Source organism: Polypterus senegalus, chromosome 9 (genome assembly GCF_016835505.1).
Source record: "Polypterus senegalus isolate Bchr_013 chromosome 9, ASM1683550v1, whole genome shotgun sequence".
NCBI lineage: Eukaryota > Metazoa > Chordata > Cladistia > Polypteriformes > Polypteridae > Polypterus > Polypterus senegalus.
In genome coordinates, this window is record NC_053162.1 from 11,712,020 (window position 1) to 11,736,495 (window position 24,476).

At 44.7% G+C, this 24,476-nt stretch overlaps 1 protein-coding gene across 2 annotated transcripts in view; it reads right to left on the reverse strand.

Annotated features, from left to right (window-relative positions):
- Positions 1 to 24,476, reverse strand: part of LOC120535112 (serine/threonine-protein kinase Nek6-like) — a 416,838-nt gene that overhangs the window by 229,316 nt on the left and 163,046 nt on the right. The window lies entirely within an intron of this gene.

A 24,476-nucleotide genomic window follows, 5' to 3' on the forward strand; every position in this document is an offset into this window, starting at 1 on the left:
TAATTGCATTTACTATTGCTGATGTACTCCCTTACTGTTCTTTTACTACTAATGTTGTTATCTTCCGCTTTATCTGTTATATCCCTCCCTAAGTGTCATTTAGCCTCCCTGATGTCCTTCTTAATGGTGGCCCTCATGTTCTCGATTCACATTGGAAGTTTTAGTCTTATACACCTTATTCATCTGTTTTTTCCTTTGCAGCTTCTTTTTCAACTTGTTATTAACCCTCTTCTTTAAAATTTCCCACTAATTCCAAATGTAGGTATATACCTGTCCTGCATTACACGTAAAATATTTTAAAGCCTGTTGCACTGCTCCTTAAATATCTTCTCACTCAAAAGCTTATCCCAGTCTATCCTCGTCAGACTTTGCTGCATCTGCTCAAAATTCACCCTACCAAAGTTCAACTCAACAATTTTAGTCTTTGCATCCGCACTCGTACAAAACACTTACAACTATAATATACTAGCCGTCCCCCGCGGCTTTGCCCGCGTATTACTGAAACAGATCAGCGAGGAGGGTCCCGCCCAGCTCTCGACTCCCCCTCCCCTCGGCCCGCAGCCTCTCTCTCGGATTAGCGGGAATATGTCACTCCTGCAAGAGAACTAGGATTCGTAGCACAATGAGAGAAGTCACAAAATCAACCGGAATGTTCAAGCAAATTCTAGAAAAAAAAAATCTAAATTCGTTAAGTAATTCTCTCGTTTGCTAACTAAGCGAAGTTAAGGTTACGCCCCGTGACTGGCGCGCGAGTGAGGAGGGTCCCACCCCACTCCCCGCAGCCCGATGAGTCTCTTGGATTCACGGCACCGCAAGCGAACTATGATATTTAGCACGATGAGAAATTCGCAGAATCAACGGAATGCTGAAGCAAATTATAGAAAAAAAACGATCTAAATCCGTTAAGTAGTTCTCTTGTGAAAAGCAGACAGACACTCAAACGGGTCTAAAAAGCTATACGAAATTTCACGCTTCGACCATGAAATTTTTAAAACCGTTTCTTAGCGAGCACCTATGGGCCAAGGGTAACCTACATTCCAAATTTCAAGTCCCAAGTCCTCATGGGAGATTTCATGACGAGTGAGTCAGTGGTATTTGACTTTTATATGTATATATATTATGGTCACCTGACCCTAGTAAACCAATCACCTCTACACCCTCAATTCTATCCTGATTATTACAAAAACCTAAATCTGCACAAGTTTCACCCCACGTTGGTGTGTTAAAAATCAGTCACTGATTACGCCTAAAAACTCCAGTTCTTCTGCTCCTCCATTTGCAAAAGGTTGTTTCAGTTAATATTTGGGTGGTTAAAGTCCCCCATGACTATAATATCCCCCTGTAAACATACCTTTTTAATACCTGGGAAACGTTTCCCACAGTTGAATAAAGCCTATGTTGTATTCGGGTGTTTGGGGAGCTGTACAACCCCTGGTGGTCATAATATACATATATATATATACATTTATAGTAGATGCTATAATGGATGGACAGGCATCTCGACTGGGATGAAGAACAATATCTTGCCTGGTTGGGAGGCCATAATGGATGGACTGCATTAGTAGACGTGCAGGATGTCTCTAGTTTCTTGTCCCAGTCGAGGTGGTCATATTATAGTGGATTTGGATAATTGGTTTTTGGGCACAGTTTATTCTCCAAGGCAAAACATGGAAGTGCGACACTGGTATATTCCAGTTTGGACTCCCGCAGGACAGATATTTCAGAAGAGCAACCCTATCTGGATTCATGGATACCACCAAAAGGTGCTGCCAGGAAAACGTCTCCCTACATGGGGTAGCTTCCATTGTAACCCGGAAGTGCTTTTGTTATGCCATGCCTTGACATCAGAAGTACTCCTGAGTCTAACATAAAAAGAAGGTGCCGAGATCCCGCCAGGAGTCAGAGCTGGGAGGCAGTGGACGACACTCGTGGAGGTGCAGTAGAGAAGGACGGAAGGTGACTAAATTGTGTATTATTTACGGTACTGGATTGTTGGAAGCCTGTAGGAAAATTACTGTGTATATATATATATATATATAGTCACACACATGCGAGTAGGAGGCCACTAAACCGCCTGAGTAATTGTAATAAAACATCTGACCAGGGAGAGGCGGAGTGCGCTGACTGTCTTTCCCAGTTCCCTATAGTTCTTTCCCGGGAAATCCTGCAAGGTTTGGCACCTCAGAAGACATCACTCCCAGTGCCGGCCCATTTGCTGACATCACGTCCGGCACCAGGGCCTTTGCTGGCGTCACTTCCGGTCCAGACGACATCACTTCTGATTCCGTCCCTTTGGATGACGTCACTTCCTATACGGGCCTTTAAAGCCTCCATCTTTGTCTTTTGTGATCAGTTCTGTTATGCACATTGCGCTATTTATTTCGACTTTTCCCAGCCGGGAAAAACAATATACGGGTGGCTGCCCCAAACCTTTATGATGTCTTGGACTCTTTATTGTCACTGTATATATCTATATATAGTGGTGAGTGGCTGGGGCTGTTACCCAGCCGGGACGCCCAGGAGGACCGGAGGAGGGCTTGTGCCTCCTCCAGACCATGAGGGGGCGACCACCCTGGTGGCTTTGGGGACCACAGGTACAGAGCTTTGAAGCTCAGCCCTGTAGGGGCCCGTGGTCACTGCCAGGGGGCGCCCCAATGCCTTTGGAGCCTTGGTGTGGCAGAAGTGCTGAGAGGAAGACGATTAGAGACACCCGGAGTGCTTCCAGTTGCACACCCGGCACTTCCGCCACACTGGGGAGTGCCGGTGGAAGATTGTCTGGAAGCACCTGGAGCACATCCGGGTGACTATAAAAGGGGTCGCCTCCCTCCGTTTGATGGCTGGAGTCGGGAGGTCAAGAGACGAGGTCTTGGAGGAGGCAAGGAGGTGGCCAGCAGAAGGAAAGGCATTTGGTTTGTTGGCCGGGACTTGTGGGCATTTTGGGGTTGTGTGTCACATTTGTAAATAATAGTATGTATAGTAAACGTGTGTTGGGTGACTTCATTGTGTCCGTCTGTCTGTGTCAGGGCTGGCTTCCACAATATATTAAAGTACCTTTTCTTTGCCCTGAAATTGTGTCTGGTTCAGTTGAGTCTGGTGTTTGGGTCTCTGTGGTGCCCCCTGGCGGTCACACTTATTTATTAAAAGAGCTCCTATAAAATGTCAGATATCCCGCTGAGGACAAATAAAGTTCTACGTATACTAAGCTTATTTGTTTAGCTAGTAGCTAGCTTTCTAAATCCACTGTAAATTTAGCACTGATGAGGAGATACAGAGACAGCAAGAGTCTAATGAATCTTTGGAGGACATTTTCTTTAAGAAATGAATAAAGGCCAATTAGTACAAAAAAAAACAAAACTAGGCTCAATAGATGGTTGGATGGATTTATGGACAAAGAATATCATCATTAGTAATAATCCTCACTTTAAAGGCACATCAATAACTACCAGAGGGCATGTAACACCCAAACTGGCACCAACTCCGACGGCCCACCCGTTCACTCGCTCCTCCAGGGGTACACTGGAGCAGAAAAGCTTCCAGGAGTGAGAAATGATAACAGACGCTGTTCACAGCTGGCCTTACCAGCATGCAATGGCAAGTGGGTGATGGCAGCTGCTTATCAGCACCGTGGCAATGACACTCAGATGACTCCCTGATGGCAACATTTTCTGAAAGGGCAAAAAAAAAACACAGAGAGTGAGAGCAGAATCAACTTGGGCTCAAAAACCGATTGAGTAACTCCATTACTGGCAGCACGGTGTATAGAACAGAATCGTTTTTGCCAAGATGATGCCAACCATACCCCCTTCTTGGGCACACTAAGTCACCACCCACACTAGTCTTATTTATAGTTATGTGGCAGTCAGCTTGTCTGGATTCAGTCTGTTATTCAGGAGACCAAATGAATTTGCTTGGACTGTGGGAGGAGGAGAGCGCTCTCTTGGCATTGGGGGTTCACCACTGCAAAGCCATGGACTGTGCCAGTTTAGATTTCTAAATTTTGTAATGCCGGAGCATCCCAGTCAACCCACTATGCAGTATGTGAGTTTATGTCTGGTCCATCCAATGCTTTGCAGTTCTTCCTGCTGGTCTTATCTGCTTCCTCATCTACCCCTTGTTGATCTATCTATCTATCTATTATCTATTATTATCTACCTACAGTATGTCTGTTGTCCTGCCTACTATACTAAAATTAATATCTATCTATCATATAGCACCTTTCCTATCTATCTATCTATCTATCTATCTATCTATCTATCTATCTATCTATCTATCTATCTATTATATAGTGCCTTTGACATCTTATCTATTATCTATCTATGTTTGTTGTCCTGCCTACTATACTAAAATTAATATCTATCTATCTATCTATCTATCTATCTATCTATCTATCTATCTATCTATCTATCTATTATATAGTGCCTTTGACATCTTATCTATTATCTATCTATGTTTGTTGTCCTGCCTACTATACTAAAATTAATATCTATCTATCTATCTATCTATCTATCTATCTATCTATCTATCTATCTATCTATCTATCTATCTGACCTTATCATTGTACTTTTTTGGCACCTATACAGAGCCATACAAGTCGTACCAAAGCCGTAGATTTTTGGGCATAGATGCAGGTACAGTCGTATGTGAATGTAAGATCAAAGGAGGTGGGGAGAAGAATGGATAAACCCCCCTTGGTTCCGACTATAAGTGCAACAAGATCATGAATAGAGAGTACTGAACCCCCAAAATTTTGGCAAGCTGGGTGACTGCCTAGTTCGCCTGTATGGTAGAGTCGACTGCTTGCACTCATCTTCAGAGGCTTCAAATACTATAATATATTTAAGGACTCTCCCTGCCTACTAATTATATATCTGTTACCGGCAATGTGTGGTATTGTACAGAATGCATGGCATTTTATGGCAAAGCATGAAATGTCTGTATTATGTTAATATGCTATATACTTTGCCTTGGCACCATATATAACATCTGGGCATTATACAGAATGACTTGCCAGTTTGCCTTTTGCCATTGCATAGATTGCAGAGGAAATGTCTGAAATTTTAATCATTTCGTACTTTGACCTCCCATTTTCAGCATTCTATAGATTTTCCGGATCATTCTACACAAAGCCTAATTTCACACATGGCATGGTAACATATCTACTTTTACGTAAGCCTGCATTGATTTAACTTTTTGTTAAAATTAAATAACAAAATGTTAACTCTGCATCTCCTCTTTAAGTTGCCTTCTCATATATATATCTTCACTTTACCTGTTTTGTTCCTGCCTTGTGCCTGATGCCTGCTAGGAGAGACTCCTGCTGCCCTGCGACTCTGCCCTGGATAAGCGGGTAAGAACATGATGGCTGGATGGATGTCTGCCTGTCTGTTGTTATCATTTACTATTATTAACAAATACTTTAATCTCCCTCAGTTCAGTCTTGAGTTTCAGGGTGCTGGAGTCTATCGCTGGGTACAAAGCAGGGATTCAGTGACGTGGGGACACCGGTGAAGGGCAGGGTCCTCTCACACAGGCCAACTCACCTGACATGCTCGTCTTTAGGAATGTGAAAGGAAAACTTGGGCGCCAGAGACAAAGCCGCACAGACACACAACCTGAACCTGGGGCTCTGGATCTGGGGTGAGGTGGGAGTGTTAACCGCTATGCCACTCTATGACTATTTTTATTTATATAATTTATAACAATCATTCATCTGAGAAGGTAAATAAATGCTTCACACCATGACAAACCAGTAAAAAAAATATATAAATCTAAAAAGATGAAACGTGTTAATGAAAAAAAAAAGGCCGCCCTCAATATTGACACTATTTGTAATTGCGCTAATTCTTCCTGGCACACAATATGACAGCTTGAAGGTGTGTTTAACACTAATGTCTGAGTGCTGTGCTGGGTTTAATATCCCGTGACATGCAGACGCCCTGACTGATGTGTTCTGGCTCGGCACAAGACCCCATCTGTACATTTACATATGCAATGACCCAGATTTGCATTCTCGATCAGAGCCCTTCGGACCTCATTAGAAGAGCGCGGCTGGCTCTGCCCCTCTGATGCCCCTCTCGCCCCCCGCCTAGGTCAAGCCCGGCTTATGTTTCACGCGCACTCCCATGAAATCAGCGGCCGCCTTTCTCCGCGCTCGGCTCTCCTTCTTATTAAGGACGACAGCTCCAGACTACCTTTCTGGCACAGGCTGCCGGTAATCTGCTACCTCTCAGCTTCTCATAGCTTCAAGACGACTGCCAGTGTTTCTGGCCGCCTATACTACACCACGGCGTGTGTTCGTGTAACCGTGTGTGTGGGGGGGGATGGGCGGGGGGTTGGCAATGGGCAAGGCGGGCGGACTGCGCAGGGCTTCATTCAGCACTGCTTTCCACGACGGGAACAGACAAACTCCTTCAAAATAAGATTTCCACTACACTTAATAAAACTTGTAGTTTTTAACACCCATTCTACAATACAACTCCTAATTCAATAAAGACAGCCGCGAGCGAGGCTGTCTGGGGCTACCAAGCTGTGGGAAAGGGAAGAAAGGCTAAAGAAAACACAAAAAAGGGAAAAGATGGAGCCTTTCAAAGTTTACAGCTCACAGAAAATTCTTTGAAACCTGAAAGTTCTTGGCCAACCTGCTGTCATAGGATTAAGAAATGAACAAGTGGAAAAGCTAATCTGAACATCTTTAATTTGGATAGATAGATAGATAGATAGATAGATAGATAGATAGATAGATAGATAGATAGATAGATAGATAGATAGATATGAAAGGCACTATATAACAGATAGATAGATAGATAGATAGATAGATAGATAGATAGATAGATAGATAGATAGATAGATAGATAGATAGATATGATAGATAGGTAGATAGATAGATAGATAGATAGATAGATAGATAGATAGATAGATATGAAAGGCACTATATAACAGCTAGATAGATAGATAGACAGATAGATAGATAGAAATAAAAGGCACTATATAATAGATAGATAGATAGATAGATAGATAGATAGATAGATAGATAGATAGATAGATAGATGGATAGATTGATTGATTGATTGATTGATTGATTAATTCAATGGCTTGTTGCTGCTCTCGTTGTGCAATAGCAGACATTTCCAAAACTGTTGATTTTCTCTTTTCTCTAACAGCGCCATTAAAATGTTTTGAGGACCTGAGCAGATCGACATTCCTGACACCTTCATCTTTCTTTATTTTCAGATATTGTATGATGGACACCAGTTGTTTTGGCTCATTTTGTATCTCATTATTGTTTGGCTGCTAATTAAGGAAAAAGAAACAATTAGTCTTCAAGAGCAAATCAATTCAAATTAGTTCAAAAGAAGTTAATTAGCAGCAAAAACAGTTCACTCATTAAGAAAAGGGTTAGAATGAAAACCTGCAGCCAATGTGGCTCACCAGGGTGAAAGTCTGCCCTGAAAGCCAAGTTCCCCCGCCACAAGCCTCCTGTTTCAGACTGATAAGGTGCACAGTGGAGCTCGAGCGGCGGCCCCCTGAAACCCGAGCCTCGCGTGTGTCCTTTCCGTAGATCTCAGGATGTGAACTGTAAGAAAAATCATTCAGTTGTCAGACGGTGCCGGATGTGACACATCCTCCTGGAGGCTCACGCCAAGCCCCAGTCAAAGCTTCAAAGAATGTTTGCTGGCGAAAAAAAAACACACACAATGAACAATGGGTTGCCCACCTACTTGCTGGGAATGTGGCCAGGAGGGGGCACAAGCCATAAGGAACCAAAAAAAAAATATATAAATAAATAATAAAACTTGCTGGCCCTGCAATTAAGCAGCAGTTCTCGATTGAACAAAGTCAGCAGCTTAAATCTCCTGCCGGTGACCTTGTTGAGTTTCTCAATTGTTTCATCCATACCTCCCTCCGGACCCCTTTATTCCACAAAAGCTTCGAGCCCACCGTATGCCGTATTCACAATCACATTCACTCGTCGAGAAACACTGCGAGCAAACTTTAGGCAGACAGTAAGTCCCTAAGATATCATCACTTAAACCCACTATACAAAACAGGGAGCACCACAGGGAGCACCTTAACCAGAACGCTTGGCCGGTAACTTACAGCACAAGACGCACATTGTGACACGGAGTATTAAGGGGGTGACCTGCAACTGGGAGGCTCCACCTAGTGACTCATTTCCACCGGGAGATGTTCCAAATAAAATATTTAATGTCGCTGATCACGATTTTCAGGTTTTATTGTTTTTCTTTTTCTTTTTTTTCTTTTAACTGAACCATTCAATGAGTCAGAGGGGGGACTTTGAACCTTTGGACTTCTCATTCCTAAACCTGCGCTAGCTGACTTTGTATAGTCTGTGGCCAAAAGTCTGGAGAACGACCCAAGTGTTGTTTTTCATAAAGTTTGCTGCTTCAGTGTTCTTAAATCTTTTTGTCAGACCATTCTATGGTGTGGGCGGCACGGTGGCGCAGTGGTAGCGCTGCTGTCTCGCAGTAAGGAGACCTGGGTTCGCTTCCCGGGTCCTCCCTGCGTGGAGTTTGCATGTTCTCCCCGTGTCTGCGTGGGTTTCCTCCCACAGTCCAAAGACATGCAGGTTTGGTGTATTGGCGATCCTAAATTGCCCCTAGTGTGTGTCCTGTGGTGGGCTGGCACCCTGCCTGGGGTTTGTTCCTGCCTTGCGCCCTGTGTTGATTTTCACAAAGTTTGCTGCTCCATTGTTCTTAAATCTTTTTGTCAGATGTTTCTATGGTGTGGGTGGCACGGTGGCGCAGTGGTAGTGCTGCTGCCTTGCAGTAAGGAGACCTGGGTTCTCTTCCCGGGGTCCGGAGTTTGCATGTTCTCCCCGTGTCTGCGTGGGTTTCCTCCCACAGTCCAAAGACATGCAGGTTAGGTGTATTGGCGATCCTAAATTGTGCTTGGTGTGTGTGTGCCCTGTGGTGAGCTGGCGCCCTGCTCAGGGTTTGTTTCTGCCTTGCTGGCTGGGATTGGCTCCTGTGGTAGGATATAGCAGGTTGGACACTGACTGACTGACTGACCGTTTCCTTGTGAGTGGCATAGCAGTAAACCTCGTGATATTCTGATTCCAGAACATGACCTTGAACTGGCCGAGTTTAGGCAAAGATCTGCGTCTGCAATCGGAGGCTTTGGTTCTAACATTTGATCCCCTATGTTGTGATTCATTACCCATAAAACCTCACCAAGAAGTGCAGGTCCTGAAATATTCAAAAGCAGGCCAGCGTTCTTATCTGTCAATAGTCTCCTAATCATTCCTAGGAATTGCACTCATAGTCTGACTTGGACAAGAAGTGGTCCGGCATGAGAAGTATTCATGAAGCGTCCTACTCCCACGTTACTGTAGAGAATGAACGACGTCACCATTTTACTGCATCCCCGTATATTCTGTGGTCAAAGGTTTTGAGAATGACACAAGTGTTGGTTTTCATGAAGTTTGCTGCTTCAGTGTTTTTCGATCTTTTTCTCAGATGTTTCTATGGTGTACTAAAGTAGAACGACGAGCATTTCATGAGTTTCAAAGGCTTTCATTGACAGTGACATTAAGTTGATGTGCAGAGTCCATATTTGCAGTGTTGGCCCTTCTTTCTTTTTCAAGACCTCTGCAATTCGCCCTGGCAGGCTGTCCATCAACTTCTGGGCCCAATCCTGACTGATGGCAGCAGCCCATTCTGGCGTAATCAGAATCGGTGGGTTTTTGTTTGTCTACCCGCCACATCTTGAGGATTGACCACAAGTTCTCAGTGGGGTTAAGGTTGTAGCGGTCCGGTGCTGCTAAGGTTCACACCGTCGAAGAGACGGCGGTTTATTTATTTTTTATAGTGGAGATTACAGAGACGTATCCAGCCTTGGCCCGACCCTCACACACTCACAAGCAGAGACAAAAAACAACACAACAGATAAAGAATGTATTAATAATGAATGAAAACAGCGATCCCACCCCAGTTCCCCTTACGGCGATGTACAATCAACTCGAAAACAAACCACAACAATAACCACACACAGTGAAGTCCATGAAAGAACGGCAACTGATGTCAGGTAAAGATGAAGGTGAATACTCCAGAGATCCACACATTGAAGGGGAATGTAAAGATTGTCCTACCGATAAGTGCCTGAAATGGTGAAGACGGGTGGACGGGTTCAGGAGGGCTCCTTTCTTCACAGGATGGCCGTGAATCTACATACAGTCCTCATGTACACAGGCAGACAGCAGACAATCCAGACCGCGACCAAGAAACGATCCGGGACAAAAATGAGACAGCGCAGGGATCACAACGGCAGGTAGACGGACACGAAACACAAAATACTTCTCCCTTTTTATAAATATCACGCCGGCCTCCTTGTACCCATCAGCCCCTGCACCCTAAGTAGATAACAAATAAGAGCCACTGCAGGGACTGCTGGGAGTTGAAGTTTCAGTCCCCAGCAGCACCACTACAAGGTCTGGGGAGTTTCCTGGCCATGGACCCCAAATTTCGATGTTTTGTTCCCCGAGCCACTTGGTTCTCACTTTCGCCTTATGGCCTGGTGCTCCATCATGCTGGACTGTTCATTGTTGGTCACCAAACTGTTCTGGGATGGTTGGGAGAAGTTGCTCTCGGAAGATGTTTTGGTCCCTTTCTTTATTCATGGCTGTGTGAGTGAGTGAGCCCACTGCCTTGGCTGACATGAGTGGTCTCAGGATGCTTTACTGTTGGCCTGACACAGTTCTGATGGTAGCGCCGCTCACCTTCTCTTTTTTCCCCGATGCCCCAAACAATCGGAAAGGGGATTCGTCAGACAAAATGACCTGACCCTTTACAGTCGTCCTCAGCAGTCCAATCCTGGAATCTCAGTCTGTCCCTGATGCTTCTCTTGGCTTCTTTGCTGCCCTTCTTGACACCCACCAGGCCATCCTGCACTCACACCGGCCTGCTGCCCTTGCCATTCCTGAGCAAGCTCTGCCCTGGTGGCGCCCACAGCTGAATCAACTTTAGAAGTTGCTCCTGATGCTTGCTGGACTTTCTTAGGCACCCTAACCTGTGACGATGTGGGTTCTGCCCAATGCTCCTATCACTCTTTCAGGGGGCCGTGAGCTGGACAATGAGGACGCCAAACGAAACAAGGGGAAAGGTGCACAGTGCAGAAGAGCTTTGATTTAAAACACTCAAAAGCAAAAAGTGTTCAAATCAAGTGCAGTGCATCTAAAAATTCATAAATTAATAAATAAATAATCCATTAAAAGTAGGGAAAAATGTGGAGGTTAAAATCCAATAAGTAAATCCAACTAAAACCGAGGTTAAAACACTGGCTGTAAGCAGTCCTTTAAAAACAAAACCTGGCGCCTTCTTCTGCTTCTCCCATCCGGGCCGTGCACCAGGGGAGTCACCCTACCTGCAGCGGACCTTCTCCTGTTGCTGGTCTGGTAGCCTTTTGGTCCCTACCTCCGTGGGGCACTCGCCAGACCGAGACTTGGGTTCCCCAGCGACAAGGGGGCTCACACTGGGGGCTTCCACCTCCAATCACACTAGGATAAATGTTACAGTCATGCTGCTGATTTGAATGCCTGTCACTGCTCAGTGCTGATGACTTGCAACACCAAACTGGTTGGATGAGATCGTTAAGCCTTGAACTTCACAGACAGGAGTGTCCAATCATGAGTGGTCAAAGGTATTTAAGGTGGTCAACTGCAAGTTGTGCTTCCTTCCCTTTGACTCTCCTCTGAAGAGTGACAGACAGCATGAGATCTTCAAAGCAACTCTCCAAAGATCTGAAAACAAAGATTGTTGAGTCTCCTGGTTTAGGGGAAGGCTACAAAAAGCCATCTCAGATGTTTAAACTGTCAGTTTCAACTGTAAGGAATGGAATCGGGAAATGGAAGGCCACAGGCACAGTTGCTGTTAAACTCAGCAGGTCTGGCAGGCCAAGAAAAATACAGGAGCGGCATATGAGCAGGATTGTGAGAATGGTGACAGACAACCTGCAGATCACCTCCAAAGACCTGCAAGAACATCTCGCTGCAGATGGTGTATCTGTACATCGTTCTGCAATTCAGCACAATTTGCTCAAAGAACATCTGCATGGCAGGGTGATGAGAAAGAAGCCCTTTCTGCACTCGCGCCACAAACAGAGTCGCTTGTTGTATGCCAATGTTCATATAGACAAGCCAGATTCATTTTGGAACAAAGTGCTTTGGACTGATGAGACAAAAAATGGAGTTATTTGGTCAAAACAAAAAGTGCTTTGCATGGCAGAAGAAGAACACCGCATTTCAAAACTATCCCTAGTGTGTGCTTGATGTGTGTGTGTGAGTGTGTGTGCCCTGCAGTGGGCTGGCGCCCTGCCCAGGGTTAGTTTACTGCCTTGCACCCTGCGTTGGCTGGGATTGGCTCCAGCAGACTCCCGTGACCCTGTAGTTAGGATATACCGGGTTGGATAACGGATGGATGGATGTTTCCCATTGTGTCACCATTTAAGGGGGGGTTTTGGGGGGGCGGCCACATCTCCTTGGGGCGTGTAGCACTAGTAGTGGGGGAGGGTTGGAGAGCGAAGCCCCCTAGTTTATTTAAAAACTGGCCTTTCCTTAGAAGCCGCGGTCCGGCTATTTCACATGAAGCCTTCTTCCCCTCTCTATTGTAACTCCATCATTGTGACATTGTGATCTCCAGCCTTGTCCCATTCGACGCTCTCACCCGTGTTAACGAGAGGATCACCGAAATGACGTCAGCTGGTCCTTTCGTGGCAGGGCTGACAGGCAGTGGTTTTTTGAGATGGAAGTCCATTTTCATGGCAAAGAGGGTCTTTGCAACGAGTGCAGAATGCAGCTGCCAGAATCTTAACTAGGAAATGAAAATCCAAGCACATCACGCCAGTCTTAGCGTCGTTATACTGGTTACCTGTGCCATTTAGAATTGACTTTAAGATCCTGCTTATGGTTTACAAAGCCTTCAATAATCTGCTCCGTCCTATGTTTCAGAATGCCTGTCACCTTACACTCCAAATCGTAACCTCAGATTCTCAAATGAGTGTCTCCTTAGAATTCCAAGAACAAAACTTTAAAGAAGGGGTGAGGCGGGCCTTCTGCTGTTAGGCACCTAAAATCTGGAATAGCCTGCCAACAGGAAATCGCCAGGCTGATACGGTGGGGCACTTTCAAAAACTGCTAAAAACTATTTATTTTAACATGGCTCTCTCAGAGCTTCACGTTAGTGTATTTACTCGTGTACCACGCGCCCTCATGTAAGACGCGCACTCTAATTTTTACAAAGAAAATCGCGAAAATCGGTTTGCCCCATGTACGACGCGTGTTGTGATTGTACAGGAAGCATTTAGTGTGAGAGAGAGCACGTAAGCGGGGAGCGAACAAGCGAGCGAGAGAGAGAGAGAGAGAGCGGGCGAGCAGGGGGGGGGGGAGCGAACAAGCGAGCGAGAGAGAGAGAGAGCGAGCGAGAGCGGGGCGGGGCGAACAAGCGAGCGAGAGAGAGAGAGAGAGAGCGGGCGAGCGGGGGGGAGGGAGCGAACAAGCGAGCGAGAGAGAGAGAGACCGAGCGGGGGGAGGGGGAGCGAACAAGCGAGCGAGAGAGAGAGAGCGAGCGAACAAGCGAGCGAGAGAGAGAGAGAGCGTGTTGGGAGCGAACAATCGAGCGAGAGAGAGAGAGAGAGAGAGCGAGCGGGCGAGCCCAAGCAGAAGTAGTAAACATTACAGAATTACATTTCCTCGTGTATGATGCACACCTGATTTTCTAATGCTAATTTTCGGGAAAAAATGTGCACGTGGTACACGCATAAATACGGTAATTATCATTATTATTCCTGGTGGCTCCGTACTCCGTACTAAAATCCGTACTTTCTCTGCTGCTCTTTTTCTGCTTTTCTGTAGTGGCCTCCACCACCACCTGATCAGGGCACTGTGATGGATTAACGGCCAGAAGTCCTCATGACCGTCATCAGCAAGTTCTTCCATGTGAACCCTGAATACCATGAGGACTGATTGAGGTCATTGATGTGAGATAGAGGGGGCTGGGTAGTCTCGTGGTCTGAACCCCTGCAGATTTTATTTTTTTTCTCCAGCCGTCTGGAGTTTTTTGTTTTTTTTCTGCCCTCTCTGTCCATCAGACCTTACTTTTATTCTATGTTAATTAGTGTTCCCTAATTCTACTTTCTTATTTATTTTGTCTTTTTTCTCTTTCTTCATCATGTAAAGCACTGAATGACATCATTTGAACGGAAATGTGCTCTAGAAATAAATGTTGTTGTTGTTTGCAATTAATTGCAATTCATCTGCTCACTCTTCAGAACATTCTGGAGTAAATGCAAATTACCATCATAAAAACGGAGGAAGCAAACTTTGTGACAATTCATATTGGTGTCATTCTCAAAACTTTTGGCCACGACTGTACAACTCAGTTTCTACTAAACTACAGATTGTGGCGAATGGCCGGGACCCCTATAATGGAGAGAGTATATTCAGGGCATTACCTCCGCCAGAACACTAGAGGGCAGCAACCCGGCTTGGTTTGAGGGCATGGATGTTCAACCCAGCTGGGGTCTCCGAGGCCACCTCCACGGGGCACCTGGACGACGATTGCTGAGCCCTTGGTTGCTGGAAGTAGGTCACCGAGCACCTGGAGCACTTCTGGGGGCCTTATAAAAGGAGTCAGCAGCCACCGCTCCGGGAGTCGGGAGGAGGTGGGCACACTTTGCCAGGAGGAGTGGAGGTGGAAGGATTAAGAAGATTATGAAGAGAACTGTGCCTCTGTGCTGTGTTTGTACTGTTTGGGGGAGACGAGACAAACGTGTATCCCCATAGAAATAAAGTTTGTGCTGTGCTGTCTCTGCCTGTCTGTGTGTCGCCCAGGCTGGTGGTCCACAAGATTTAGAGGACACTGTTGATTCTGAGGCTCCAGCGGCTGTGGGGCATCTGTTGGTGAAGAAAGATTCACGGATGTTGAATTTAGCTAGCGATGCTGTGATTTTCGTGGAGTCAATGGAGGCTCTGATGGTGGGTCTTGAGAGACTGAGTTAGGGGTCTGAGTGTCAGGGCTTGCAAGTGTCCTGATAAAAACAACATCCAGGCCTTTAATAACCTCTTCGGCATGGCCATCAGCAGTGTGTCTGTCTGTGGAGAGTGTGTTGACCTTGTTGAGAGGTTTACTTACCTCAGCAGTGACATTCGTGTCTCTGGGGACTCTTCCTATAAAGTCAGTAGACGGATTGGAAGAGCATGGGGGGTCATGAGGTCGCTGGAGAGGGGGTGTGGTGCTCCTGATATCTCTGCAAAAGGACGAAGGTCCAAGTCTTTACAGTCCTGGTGCCTCCTGTCTTACTGTATGGTTGTGAGATATGGACGCTATCCACTGACCTGAGACCAAGACTAGACTCCTTTGGTAGTGTGTCTCTCCAGAAAATCCTTGGGTACCACTGGCTTGACTTTGTGTTGCTCATGGAGTCCCGAATGAGGCACATGACCTGCATTGTGAGGGAGCGTCACTTACGGCACTACGGCCATGTGGCGCGTTTCCCCGAGGGTGATCCTGCTCATAAGATCCTCAGTGTTGGGGACCCGTGTGGCTGGACCAGGCCAAGGGGTCATCCACATAACACCTGGCTGTGGCAGATAGAGGGCCATTTCCATCTATCTATCATATATTGCCTTTTATATCTATCTATCTATCTATCTATCTATCTATCTATCTATCTATCTATCTATTATATAGTGCCTTTCATATCTATCTATTATATAGTGCCTTTCACATCTATCTATCTATCTATCTATTATATAGTGCCTTTCACATCTATCTATCTACTGTATCTATCTATCTATCTATCTGTTATATAGTGCCTTTCACATCTATCTATCTATCTATCTATCTATCTATCTATCTATCTATCTATCTATTATATAGTGCCTTTCATATCTATCTATCTATTATATAGTGCCTTTCATATCTATCTATTTATCTATTATATAGTGCCTTTCATATCTGTCTATCTATCTATTATATAGTGCCTTTCATATCTATCTATCTATCTATGTATTATATAGTGCCTTTCATATCTATCTATCTGTCTATCTATCTATTTTCTTTCAGATCTTCTTTTATTTTATCCACCTCCGTTTTGGGCTCCATCGCTTTCTCTTCCCCTGCACTTTACTTTCTCAAACTTCAGTCAGTCCATAAAGTCCAGCAGGTTGAACCCCAGTGCTCTAGTGTGGGCCCACTTTGACTATTTCGTGTGGTGCACTCAGAGCGCCTCCAAGAAGACAGAATTTATGGTTTTTGGGTTGGTGGGTCGGGGAGAATATTTCAGCTCCTCACAGTTGTCAGTTTTGACAATGCATCGCTCTTGTCGTTCTTTCCGAAATGTTTTTTTCTACAAGCACTTAAAAAATAACGAAATAGCGAATGTTACAGAAAAGAAAAGCAGAGACGTCCACATCTGAATAAAAAAAATTAAAAAACCCTACCGTCAGGGCTAAAGATACCACAAAAGAAATCCGCAAACCCTCTTCCAAGTCTAATTCCGGCCCTTCAGAGCCCCCTCATTTTGTCAAATTAAGTAATATTTTAATCCCCTTGATAAATGCACAGATAATGCTCAGCTATTGTGTCGAAATTAAGGTTAATTAGCACTTCATTTGGCAAGGCAGCAATTATTCTCTGAACCAGTGCTTGGTTTGCTCTGTGGTAATGGATATTTTCAAAGCACTTGGCAGGGCCGAGTCGAGCTCGTAATTACATTGTTGTTAAGTGCAATTAGTAGCTAATACCGAACATCTGCTGCTGCCAAGAAGTGGCACACCCGCTTTAGCTGTAGGGTCATTCTGCGCTCAAGTGCCTAACCTGGGGCCATGTCATTCTCTCTCTCTCTCTCTCTCTCTGTTTATTTGAATTACTTTCCCAACCATATTTGTGTCTTTTTTAGGAGACGCTGACAGACCTGAGGTGGTTTTAGCAAAAAAACTAAAAAAGTTTCTTTAATTTTGGAAGCTACAGAGATGGCATCACAAGCTAACATGATGTGAGGGGTACCAACTTGGCACTGCCTGCACACCTTCATGGAGAGGAACTGTGTGAGTGAGAGAGAATGAGAGTGGCCCCCCACACTGGGGTAGAAAGGGTAAGTGTCATAGTTAGAGGGGCCGCATGTCCCGTAGTTTCTAGGACAGAGATGGCATCACAAGCTAAAATGATGTGGGGGTACCAAAGTGGTACTACCCACACATCTTAATGGAGAGGAAATGTGTGAGTGAGAGAGAATGTGAGCAGCCCCCCATACTGGGGTGGAAAGAGTGAGTGTCATAGTTAGGGGGACCACATGTCCCCGTATTTTCCAGGACAGAGATGGCATCACAAGCTAAAATGATGTGGGGGTACCAAAGTGGCGCTGCCTGCACACCTTCATGGAGAGAGCCTGTGAGTGAAAGAAAATGACAGCGGCCCCCCACACTGGGGTAGAAAGGGTAAGTGTCATAGTTAGACGGGCCGCCTGTCCCATAGTTTCTAGGACAGAGATGGCATCACAAGCTAACATGATGTGAGGGGTACCAACTTGGCACTGCCTGCACACCTTCATGGAGAGGAACTGTGCGAGTGAGAGAGAATGTGAACGGCCCCCCATACTGGGGAAGAAAGGGTAAGTGTCATAGTTAGAGGGGCCGCATGTCCCTTATTTTCTAGGACAGAGATGGCATCACAAGCTAACGTGATGTGAGGGGTACCAAAGTGGTACTAACCACACACCTTCATGGTAGAGGAAATGTGTGAGTGAGAGAGAATGAGAGTAGCCCCCCATACTGGGGTGGAAAGAGTGAGTGTTATAGTTAGGGGGACCACATGTCCCATATTTTCCAGCACAGAGATGGCATCACAAGCTAACATGATGTGAGGGGCACCAAGTTGGCTCTGCCCGCACACCTTCAAGGAGAGGGCATCTGAGTGAAAGAAAATGAGAGCAGCCCCCCGTACAATTTGTGTGCGCATGAGAAAGATTTACTTGCTCAGAGGATCTTTGTGCGCGGAGTTTCTGGGATACGCGGACAGTGGCTTACACAAGTATTCAGTCCCTTTGAACGTCATTCTAATTTTCTGCATGACCACAGATCTGTCCACATACAGTATTTATCCATCTCTTCTGCTGTAACAATGCATTTCCAAAATCACAATAAATCATTTTCTGTAGATATTTAAGTGAAGAAGAACAACTCCAAATTTGCCTCAATGTTTAAACCTCTTGTGCTTTAGAAGCTCCAGGTTTACACAAATGACAAATGAATCAGAAACGACACAAAGGTGACAGTCATTTAGATATAATGAGGTCCTACTTGTGAGTCCTTTCTGTCTCTCTGGATATGAAAAGCCCCCTTTGTAAGGCCATAGCCTTTGTTGGACAATCACTGCACAAATGAAGACCAAGGAGCATCCTGCTGTTGAAATGCACAAGGCCGGAAATGGCTACCAAAAAAAACATCGAACAGTTTGAATGTCCCATTGTGCACTGCTGGATCCATCTTCAGAAAGTGGAAGGTTCATCCCAGCACCCAGACTCTACTAGAACAGGCTGTCCCTCCTAACTAGACATCGACTGGTGAGAGAGGTGACTGAAAATCAAACCGTCACCCATGGAGGTCTGCAATGCTCTTTAGTAAAACCAGAGTGAAGGTGCAGGGGTCCACAACCCCAAGAGCTCTCCAGAAAACAGGCCCCTATGGGAAGGGAGCAGGAAAGAGGCCATTCCTTAAGAAGGTCCACAGAAAAGAATTTGCTACAAAGCAGGAGAAAGACCCAATTAAGCGAGCTACCGGTACGTGTTGGAGTATGGAGGAATATTTCGGACAAAATGAAATAAATAAATAAATGCGTAAATAAATAAAAGTACTGTGAAATGTGAGCATAAATAAATAAATGTGTCATGAAATGAGAGCATAAATAAATAAATGTGTTACGAAATATGTTTTTCGTTGCTTATTTATTTATTTCATTTTGTCCGTAACATTCCTGCAAACCGTCATGAAATACGGCTTGAAATAAAACTGTCACTTTCACTCGTCAAAGTTGAGAGGGTGGGCTCTAACACGCCCTCTAGTTACTGATTGGTGAATCGATAGCACAAGAATTAATTAGAAAAATGCTTACTACTGCCGATGAAATGGATTCTGCTGAAGATATTACGTAATTCAGAGAGAGAATTGAAGATTTATCGGAAGAAATTACAATGTTGGCGGCCCTTTTAGAACTGAGTATTTGACCCTTGTTTTACGAGTATAAAGTCAGGTGCATATTCGCAGCTACTTTTTCAAACAACTGTACAGCTCTGATCAATGGTAAAGTTGTTCAGTTCAAAATATTAGTTGGCGCTGCTTTGGGCATTCCATGTCAAAGTACCTAAACTAATACAGCCGTTGCAGCTTACCGTATATCAAACTGGCTCATTCGCCTTGTGATCGTCTTCCCCGATACACCATATAGATCTGCAATCTGTCGTACTTTTAAACCGCATAACAGAAGGTGTTCTATTGACTCAGCTGGAATGTCAAAGGATGGACGTCCAGAGCAGGGAACTCGTCCACCAGAACTGGAGTGCAGTCGAGTCCGGTCCACCAGTTCTTCGATAATTTCAAAAACAGTTTCATCTATATCGGAGTCTAAAAGGGCCGCCAACATTGTAATTTCTTCCGATAAATCTTCAATTCTCTCTCTGAAATACGTAATATCTTCGGCAGAATCCATTTCATCGGCAGTAATAAGCATTTTTCGAATTAATTCTTGTGCTATCGATTCACCAATCAGTAACTAGAGGGCGTGTTAGAGCCCACCCTCTCAACTTTGACGAGAGAAAGTGACAGTTTTATTTCAAGCCGTATTTCATGACGGTTTGCAGGAATGTTACGGACAAAATGAAATAAATAAATAAGCAACGAAAAACATATTTCGTGACACATTTATTTATTTATGCTCTCATTTCATGACATATTTATTTATTAAGGCTCTCATTTCATGACACATTTATTTATTTATGCATTTATTTATTTATTTATTTCATTTTGTCTAAAATATTCCTCCATATTGGAGACCCCTGCTTTAGAGGCTCTGTATATTTCCAGTAATCCTGTTCTGCTATCACAACTTTAATTGTTTTATCGTGTAGCCCACCAGAAAGCTGACATGAATTCACAGCCGTGTATTTTAAGGTGGGTTTGTTTTTCCGCATAAATGGCATCATTTGTATGCTTGCAACCTGACATCGGGACGTCATTTGAAACAAATTCTCTTGGAGGCTTCAGTTGCCAAAAACCTTTACAGCGTCATGGAAGACAGGCACCAACAAAACATAGATCTTGTGAGCACAACAAGCAAGATATATTTATCTGCTCAGGTCTCTTTAGTTGCTCCGCAGATATCCATTCGCATGGCGAAGTGTCTGCATCTTTTTACTAGAATATTATTAACAGTCACTCGCTGGAAGTCATTGTGAACAGGAAAGACGTCACTCCCACAATGCTGTGCGTTTGACTAAGTGGGAATGACATCTTTCCTGTTTACGATTCGCAAACTAATTTTCGTTTAATGATCGTAAACCCGTGAACCCGACCGTACTCGATTTTGATTTCAATTTCTCGATCGGGTTTTGTGGTTCCCAACCTTTTTTTTGGCCATGCTCCACCTAGGCCTGTCTAATATCATGATGTCCCCCACTGCAACATTTATCCATCCATTATCCAACCCGCCATATCCTAACTACAGGGTCACGGGGGTCTGCTGGAGCCAATCCTAGCCAAACACAGGGCGCAAGATAGGAAACAAACCCCGGAGAGGGCACCAACCCACCGCAGGGCACACACACTCACACCCACACACCAAGCACAAACTAGGGACAATTTAGAATCGCCAATGCACCTAACCTGCATGTCTTTGGACTGTGGGAGGAAACAGGACACCCGGAGAAAACCCACGCAGACACGGGGAGAACATGCAAACTCCAAGTAGGGACGACCCGAGAAGCAAACCCAGTTCTCCTTACTGTGAGGCAGCAGCACTATCACTGTGCCACCGTGCCGCCCTGGATAAAATAAAATCCATTCATCCATTATCCAACCCGCTGTATCCTAACTACAGGGTCATGGGGTCTGCTGGAGCCAATCCCCGCGCGCAAGGCAGGAACAAACCCCAGACAGGGCGCCAGCCCACCGCAGGGAAAAAACACACCCACAGAACAAATTAGGATCGCCAATGCACCGAACCTGCATGTCTTTGGACTGTGGGAGGAAACCCACGCAGACACGGGGAGAACATGCAAACTCCACGCAGGGAGGACCCAGGAAGCAAACCCAGGTCTCCTAACTGCGAGGCAGCAGCGCTATCACTGCGCCACCGTGCCACCCACACCATAGAAAGACCTGACAAAAAGATTTAAGAACAATGAAGCAGCAAACTTCGTGAAAACCAACACAGGGCGCAAGGCAGGAACAAACCACGGGCAGGGCGCCAGCCCACCGCAGGGCACACACACCCACAGAACAATTTAGGATCGCCAATGCACCTAACCTGCATGTCTTTGGACTGTGGGAGGAAACTGGAGCAGACACAGGGAGAACATGCAAACTCCACGCAGGGAGGACCCGGGAAGCGAACCTGGGTCTCCTAACTGCGAGGCAGCAGTGCTATCACTGCGCCACCGTGCCACCCACACCATAGAAAGACCTGACAAAAAGATTTAAGAACAATGAAGCAGCAAACTTCGTGAAAACCAACACAGGGCGCAAGGCAGGAACAAACCCCGGGCAGGGCGCCAACCCACCGCAGCGCACACACACTCACACCCACACACCAAGCACAGACTAGGGACAATTTAGAATCGCCAATGCACCTAACCTGCATGTCTTTGGACTGTGGGAGGAAACTGGACACCCGGAGAAAACCCACGCAGAGAGAGGGAGAACATGCAAACTCCAAGCAGGGACGACCCGAGAAGCAAACCCAGTTCTCCTTACTGTGAGGCAGCAGCACTATCACTGCGCCACCGTGCTGCCCTGGATAAAATAAAATCCATTCATCCATTATCCAACCCGCTGTATCCTAACTACAGGGTCATGGGGTCTGCTGAAGCCAATCCCCGCGCGCAAGGCAGGAACAAACCCCAGACAGGGCGCCAGCCCACCGCAGGGCACACACACCCACAGAACAATTTAGGATCACCATTGCACCTAACCTGCATGTCTTTGGACTGTGGGAGGAAACTGGAGCAGACACGGGGAGAACATGCAAACTCCACGCAGGGAGGACCCAGGAAGCGAACCCAGGTCTCCTAACTGCGAGGCAGCAGAGCTACCACTGCGCCACCGTGCCACCCACACCATAGAAAGACCTGACAAAAAGATTTAAGAACAATGAAGCAGCAAACTTCGTGAAAACCAACACAGGGCGCAAGGCAGGAACAAACCACGGGCAGGGCGCCAGCCCACCGCAGGGCACACACACCCACAGAACAATTTAGGATCGCCAATGCACCTAACCTGCATGTCTTTGGACTGTGGGAGGAAACTGGAGCAGACACGGGGAGAACATGCAAACTCCACGCAGGGAGGACCTGGGAAGCAAACCTGGGTCTCCTAACTGCGAGGCAGCAGTGCTACCCACTGCGCCACCGTGCCGCCCTGTAACATATAGCTTATTCTTATTATTAACTATTCAAAAGTGAACTCCTACTCACATGGAGGAAGCCCATAATATCAACAAGCTTCCAAAGAACATGGAAACAAAAGAGGGAAAGGACAATTGAAGTACTGACAAAGAAATCACTAAGAAATTGTTAAAAAAAATAATAGAATATCAAGTAATATGAAAATACAGCAAATACAGTTTTGAAAACGTATAATAAGAGACGTGCTATTCATAAATATAAAATAACTGTAATAGCAGCTCTTTCTGTAATAGTTTGATCATTTTATATTTTTGTTATATTGCAAAATTTTACAATCATGGTTGCAATTCATATAATTTTAATGGTAAAAATGATTTCTAAGTAGAAAAACCCAAGCTGGTTGTAAAATCATAAATTAAAGGGGTCTACACCATCCCTCCTATGTTTATATAAAAATATAAAAGTCTCTGTAAAAAATAAAAATAAAAATTGTTTATTTTTTTCTATCATTTTTAACAGTGAATTTCTGTTTTTTCATTTTATAGATTGTTTAACGTACCCAAATTCTCGAATTGCCCCTGTAAAAAATCAAATAGCACCCCACGTTGGAAATCACCGGTTTAGACAAAAGATAGAACCTCACTTGGAATTTGACAAAATTCAACTTCTAGTCACAATTATATCAATTATATAATTTAAAACCAGCTTCATATTTTCTTCTGATCAAACGCTCCATCGTAGATAAGGGATGCTCTTACAATAAAGGTGTATGAGGGTGTGAGATACAAAAAACACAAATCAGTGCAGACATCATTTCAGAGTAGTTCAGGTATTACCGTGTGGTCACGTAGGGACAATACATAGAAAACAAAAGGCCGCGTGCTCCGTGGTTACTCTCTCAGGTGGGGGTTAGCATATCATAATCTCCTGGACCAATAGCGTGAGTTTTCCGCATTCAGCTTATACAACCGACATTATAAAATACCAGAAATTATACGATAAATTCAAATCTCGATTTATGCGTGGGAGAACTTATCCGCGAGTATATATGGTACATTTAATTTCTAGAGCGTCTTTCCCGTTTGTATAGGGTCAGCTCCGTCAGGCAGCACGCGATTGGGTAAAAAAAACATCTGTTGCCGGAAAGTCGACACACAGTCAGTAAATCGATGTACGCCCTGTGATTTGCAATCGTGTAAACTGACACAGTCCGACCATGAGGCCAGCAAACAGGACTCGTGAGTGTGACATACCTTACACACAGAAGTCTCGTGACATGACATCCGTTATAACTGCCTTTTGAAAACGGTACAAAACTAATAAATTGTAAAGTAAAACTTCCCAGACATGAAAAATAAAAATAAAAACAAAATGAAAGTAAATCTAAAAAATTCACAATATATGGAATACATAAAAAAATAATTTAAGTGAAAGAAAATATCTATTGGATAAGAAAAAAAAATAAGCAAAACCAGTTCCCAAAGCCCCAATTTTCTGAAAGGACTGAGCTTCATCCAGCACCGTGAAGAAGATCAGAAGATCCGGAATCTCGGACACCAGAACTACGTCCGCAGCAATGACATTACTGTATGTTAAGTCACTTCTGGTAGCTGGACCACTGCCGACAACAATAAGGCTTGCTGCCATGAATAAAAAAAAAACACAAAATTGTCGTGCCTGAAATAATAAAGCTTTTGATATAAAAATAAATAAAATTGACGATAAAAATGAAATTGTCCGACATTGACAAAGAGGAGAGAAATAACAATAAAGTGTCCCACAATCTCTTAATTCACAGCATACAAAATTAAAGGGGTGTCAATCAGCCCCTAAAAACTCCAAACTAGCAA